This window comes from Pongo pygmaeus, chromosome 6 (assembly GCF_028885625.2).
Source record: "Pongo pygmaeus isolate AG05252 chromosome 6, NHGRI_mPonPyg2-v2.0_pri, whole genome shotgun sequence".
Lineage (NCBI taxonomy): Eukaryota > Metazoa > Chordata > Mammalia > Primates > Hominidae > Pongo > Pongo pygmaeus.
Genome location: NC_072379.2, coordinates 28,391,184 through 28,397,582, shown reverse-complemented (window position 1 = coordinate 28,397,582; position 6,399 = coordinate 28,391,184). Strand labels below are relative to the sequence as shown.

General features: G+C 37.8%; 1 pseudogene; it reads right to left on the bottom strand.

The window, feature by feature from the left end:
* Window positions 1-5,167: 5,167 nt before the first annotated feature.
* Window positions 5,168-5,556, bottom strand: LOC129041367 (gem-associated protein 7-like; annotated as a pseudogene).
* Between the last annotated feature and the right edge of the window lie 843 nt (window positions 5,557-6,399).

Genomic DNA, 6,399 nt, shown 5'->3' with positions numbered 1-6,399 from the left:
TTTAAGTAATAATTGTTATGTATTTATATCTAGGTCTCGGGGTTTTTTTGGGTCAATTTTACTATATAGGAGTGAGAATTTAAAGCAGTGGCTAAGGTTCTGAAGTCTGTGGATCAAAGTTTTAGCAGGGAAGGGGGATGCTGAATGGGTTCAATGACTTGCCAAACTTTCTGAAATATAATTGAGATTTTTATCATGTCTTTATATTCTGGAGACAGATTGCATATTTAGAATCTCAAAGAGGTTATCTACGTAAAATATTGAAAATTATGATACAAAGTACTTTATATAATTAAAAGTGTGCATCATTATTTATAGTGATTACTGTGCTGAAAATAATGTGTTAATTTTAAATTTTGAAACAATTCTAAACAAAAGTTACAAGTACAGTACATAACTTATTTTCTAAGATATTTGAGATGGATGCTTCTCTTTTGTCTCCCTAAATACCTTAGTATATTTCTCTTCCTTAAGGATATTCTCCTATATAGCCATGATATAGCATCAATATCAGAAAGTAACAAATGTATGTTATACACACACAGACACACACATTTACATATATGTCTGTGTGTGTGTGTGTGTGTGTGTGTATATATATATATGTATTGAAAAATATAAGTGTACACTTCAATCTCCAATTTCAGTCCATCACTATAGGGGTCCTAATTTTCATCCCTCCCATATTTGTATTGTCTTTCTGATGGTGAGATACCATTATCCTCCATATGTGTACTTATTTGATCAATTCTTCTGTAATTAATCCATCACCTCCTTCAGGTTCTTCCCTTTCTTCTCTGAAAAATATTAGGGAAGATCCTGAGGGAGGTGATGGATTAGTTAATTGCAGGGGGATTAGTGTAATTAAGGGGGAGGCAGTGACCCTGCTTATCTCTCTTGTGCTGTGATGTCTCATGCCAGGCCATTCTTCTCATGTGGATGCCCCCTCATCCTATTTAACTCACACAGCTCATCCTAGTCCATTCTTCTCATGCTCTATTGGAATCGTTTCCTCATTCTGCAGGCTCTAATACCCTGTTCCGGGCCACTGTGGTTTTCTCTCCAGCATGGGCACCTACCTTTCTCAGTCTCACGTAATGATTTTGGACTGAATTTTTAGGAAGAAATGTGGAAAAGAAAGAGCTGAAGTAATTTTGAAGTGTTTAAAACCCAATATTTAACTGTATTATAGAATTAATTGATATGTGAATAGAATAGTTTTTTCAATGCCTAAAAATGTAGAAACATTAGTAAAATTGTAATTTTGGACTGCCATAGAAAAAAGTAATGGAGATAAAAAGCTCTGGAAAAATTTAGCTTAGAATTTAAAATTATCTGCCTATGCGTACAAGTGTTACAGAGTTTTCATTGATAATATTTATATATATTCTGATAAACTAAGTAGGATGTCCCCCAAATTTACTAACAGTTGAAACAAATAGGCTGATATTTAGAAGGAAGAAAGTTTTAGACTTTGGGGCTTCTGTTTCTTGCACTGCCCAGAACTCTTTAAGTAAGCAGATGATAAATACAAGCTAATTGTGCATATCAAAGAATCAAATGTGAAGATTTGTAGTTCATTCTTAACTAACTCAAGTTTTTGATGATAGAAGGCTATAAATTATTTATTGTGTTACAGATGGAAATAATTACAACAATAACATAAAGGATGAACTCTTCCATAGCATGCTTGTCCTGGTTCAGAGGATAAATTTTAATTGAATGATTAGTAATTAACTTTATGTACATCAGCAGTTTAAGTGCTAAGAATTACTGATCAAGCAGATGAAATGAAAATGAAAATGATTACTTCTCCCCTCAAAGGAATTTCCAGGGAAATGCACACTACTAATTATGTTTAATTGAATAAATGCTATAGTAACATACATTTAAAGTGCCATGTAAACAGTCAGGAGTTTTTATTTGGATTTATGTGCTAACTTTATTAGTCTGATAGAATTGATTAGAATCTTGAAACCAGTAGCTCACTATTGTGTGTAAATTTGGAATTTACAGTTTATTTTGGCAATTTTGTAAACGAACTTATTTTATTCATGTTTTTGACTTATGTTTTTGTCACACCATGAAAATAAGCCTTCTGTATTTAAACTAACTTTATATCTAGTGTATAATACTCAGTGCAGCAGCTGTCACACTGAAAAGAATATCATACTTAGTCTAGTTTAAAACTTCAATTTCTATCACAAACAAGCTGTATGACCCTGGACAGATCACTTTGAGTCTCACTTTCCTTTCCTTTTTTCTTTCTTTTTTTTTTGAGACGGAGTCTCTCTCTGCCGCCCAGGCTGGAGTGCAGTGGCCTGATCTCCGATTAATGCAAGCTCCGCCTCCCAGGTTCAGGGCATTCTCCTGCCTCAGCCTCCCAGGTATCTGGGACTATAGGCACGTGCCACTACGCCCGGCTAATTTTTTTTTTTTTTTTTTTTTGTATTTTTAGTACAGATGGGGTTTCACCGTGTTAGCAAGGATAGTCTCCTTCTCCTGACCTCGTGATCCGCCCGCCTCGCCCTCCCAAAGTGCTGGGATTACAGGCGTGAGCCACCGCGGCCTGCCGAATCTCTTTCCTTTTCTCAACAAATATTTATCTAGCCTTTTTTTTGGGGGGGGCAGGGATGGAGTCTTGCTTTGTTGACCAGGCTAGAGAGCAATGGCATGATCTCGGCTCACTGCAACCTCCGCCCCACTAGGTTCAAGCGATTCTCCTGCCTCAGCCTCTCAAGTAGCTGGGACTGCTGGCATGCACCACCACAACAGGCTAATTTTTGTATTTATAGTAGAGACAGGGTTTCACCATGTTGGCCAGGCTGATCTTGAACTCCTGACTTCAAGTGATCCGCCCACCTTGGCTGGGATTACAGGCATGAGCCATCGCTCCGAGCCTTACCTAGTCTTTTCTAAGCCAAACATTGCACTGTGATTACAAAAAAGTAAAAGAAGGCCAGGCTCATTCATGTATGTAATTCCAGCACTTTGGAAGGCCCAGGCAGGAGGATTGCTTGAGCCTAGGAGTTCGAGATGAGCCTTGGCAAGAGAGTGAGACCCCATTTCTAAAAAAATATTAAAAATAAAAATAAAACACTTTGGGAGGCCGAGGCGGGCAGATCACGAGTTCAGGAGATGGAGACCATCCTGGCTAACACAGTGAAACCCCGTCTCTACTAAAATTACAAAAAAATTTGCCAGGCGTGGTGGCAGGCACCTGTAGTCCCAGCTACTTGAGAGGTTGAGGCAGGAGAATGGCGTGAACCTGAGAAGCGGAGCTTGTATTGAGCAGAGATCCGCCGCTGCACTCCAGCCTGGGCAACAGAGCAAGACTCCATCTCATAAATAAATAAATAAATAAATAAATAAGAGCTGTGGCAGAGTTCCCTAAGAACCTGTGGGTGTGGGAAGGTGGTAGAGTGGAGATACTTACACAGGAATGCTGTGCACTATGAGTGACTACCCCTGCCTCACAGTGGGCTTGAGATAATTGTGTATATGAATGCACTTAGTATATATATTACATATGTAAAATACCTAGTAAATCTGTAAATTGTATAAATGTTAATTTTAAACATATTTTTATTTGTGCATTTTCATGACTTAGTTTTGAGATCCAAAATGAGGAATGAAGAAAAGGGAAAGCAGGGATGGTAGTCAATGATGTACAATTAATAAGCTAAATATTTGATTAATCCTTACTTTGGACTTCTGTTTTGCTTGAACTCTTTTGGTTACAAACATCTGGGGCAATGTGTGCTCTTTGTAATTCAGTACAGATTGCTGGGCAAAGCTCTTTTCTGCTGAGAGTCAGATTTAAAAGATGGTTGATAACTTATTCTTTTCCTTTTTTAAACATGGTTTAGATGTGTAGCTTGGGTTCTTAAATTCTGTGCAGGTAAATATTGTGCTCAAGTTTTTTATGTGACATGACTATTTAGTCTGAAGGGTGCACTTGCTTTGTAGGTGCTGGATATTAATGCTACTCCTTGCAAACCTTTTGAGTATCTTGCTTTCCCTTGACAGTGTCAGGTATTTAATGTCAGTGATAGAAAGAATCTTAGGGATTGTTTTTATTAAAAGTTAATAAACTTTAAAAAAGTTTTAGTTTGAAATTTTGAGCCTGATATTTTATATGTGGATGTTTGCCTTTGTTGTTGAATCAACATGAATTATATATTTGTTTGAAATGTAGTTGGATATTTAGATAACTGTTTTTTTGATGTAACAGATATTCAGATATATGGCTTGAAATTTTCTTCCTATAAAAACTAGGACTTGTTACAATATGTTTTTTTATTAGAAAACTAATATGAAGGAGTATATGGCATTTTAAGAGCGAGGACATCACCATCGTTACATTTTGTTATATTTTCTGCATCTTAGGCATAGTTGTAATGCCACATTCATTTTGTATACTTTCTTCAGCTAATGCTATGGCAAGCATTTCTGTGTGTCAGAACTTTAAAAACTAATTTTCAATGGCTGAATAATATTTTTATAGGTGTATCATAATAAGCTTAGCCTGCCTCCCATTTTTGCACCTGGAAGGTCTCCCCCTGCCACCACACACACACACTTTTATTGTTAAAATATTACTGCAGTGTTTTTCTCTGTGTGTTTTATTCCTGGAAATAGATGGCTTGGTAAAGGATGTTAACTGAAAATGTCATACCAACTAATACAGTTTCTATAGTGTGTGAATGCTCATATGTATCTCATCCTTGCCAGTATTGAGTGGAAATCTCTTTTATTTTCCTGGAGAAGTTGGTTCTTTAGGAGGAGAGAAGCATTGGGGAGTATCTTCAGGGTGGCTGAACTTTGCAACCTCTTCAATAAATAACTTCCCACTCTGTAATTTGCCCACCTGTATTACCCCACCCCCAAGCCCCAGACTTTAGGAAATGGCATCAGGCCTATATGTCTGGAGAGTTCAGAGTTCTTTGAGGTAAAGCATTCCTTCCAACGGGACCTAGAATTCCTTGAGTTGCAGAATTTTACTGACTAGACCCAGGAGGTCTCAGGAGTCCAGAGTTGCTTGGAGCTTGGCTCAGAATTCCCAGGGGGCCCATAACCCCATGAGGCCCAGATTTCCTGGCTCAGGAAAATTGGGAGGCCTGGGATACTGTGGCTTAGACCCAAGCCGAAAGGTGAACACAGATCTTTATGGCTTGAAGGTGTATGAAATTATGTCACTACATTAGAGCAGCACCTCTGCTCACCTATGGGAATCTTCAGCTGTGACACGTAGAAGCTGACCATGTCCAGATTGGTGGCTCTGAAGTTGACAGCCATGTGCACACAGTCGTACAATGTGAAGCTCACTTGTTGACGCTCCATGGCCAGCATGCTGCGGAGGTAACACTCCCAAAGGGCAGCTCGAGCCCACTGCTCCTGGGATTCCTGCAATTCTTGAGCTGTGGGACACTCTTGGATTTCAGGAACCTCTGGCTTCAACTGCCCCAGCGTCCATCAGTGGCAAAGCCAAGGCTGAAGCCATCAAGGCCCCATGGTAACGAGCACAGGCACAGGAATAGTCAGTGAAGTCTGCATTGTCTTGGCGAGGTCCGCAGCTGCTTGGAAATCTCTTTTAAATGTCAAATTTGGTATTTGCTAATTTGGTATTAGACAAAGGTTTTACATTTTAATTTACATGCCTTTGATTATTTATTTGAAAATTTTTAAAAACTACTGTTCTTTATTCTGAAATTTTGTACTTGCAACTTTTTTAGTGTCAGAAGTCTTCTTTTCAAAACTTTTTATGCCTAGCTTTTTAAGTATAGTCACAACACTAATGACAGTTTCATTGTTATATTTCTTGTGAATGTTGTAACTTAAAAATAAATGAGTGCAGTACTCATTTATTTTTAAAGAAATATCAGTGAGATATAATTCACATAATCACTGGTATGATTCATATAGTTCACTCCTGGTCCTCAGGGGATACATTTTGGTATATGAGATGTATAGAAAGTAAGAACTTAAAAGAATCTATAGGTTACCTAATTCAATCAGTTACAAACTACCCACTTCTGCTTTGAAAGCCACTTCTTAGAACCACTCTATAGAACATGCTACCTGATCAAGAATAAATCAACACCTTGCTTCCCCTCTTCTATCCATTAGATATCCAGGTAAAATAATATCTCTTTTCTGATATTTCTCCTTTACTTACACTCTAGCCTGCCCCATGGCCAGCTGTAAGTTGCCCTCTACTTTTGTAGAGCCCTTTGCTATGTTTCTGCAAAATCTACTTTTTCTGATTCATGTAATTCAAAACTAGCCCTATTTTCTTCCAAATTAAAACTCTTACTTTCTCAATTAATGCTGGCCCAAAATAGAAATTAGAGGGAAAGTCTTATTCCAGGATCTGAAAGACTAACAGTATTCACAAAA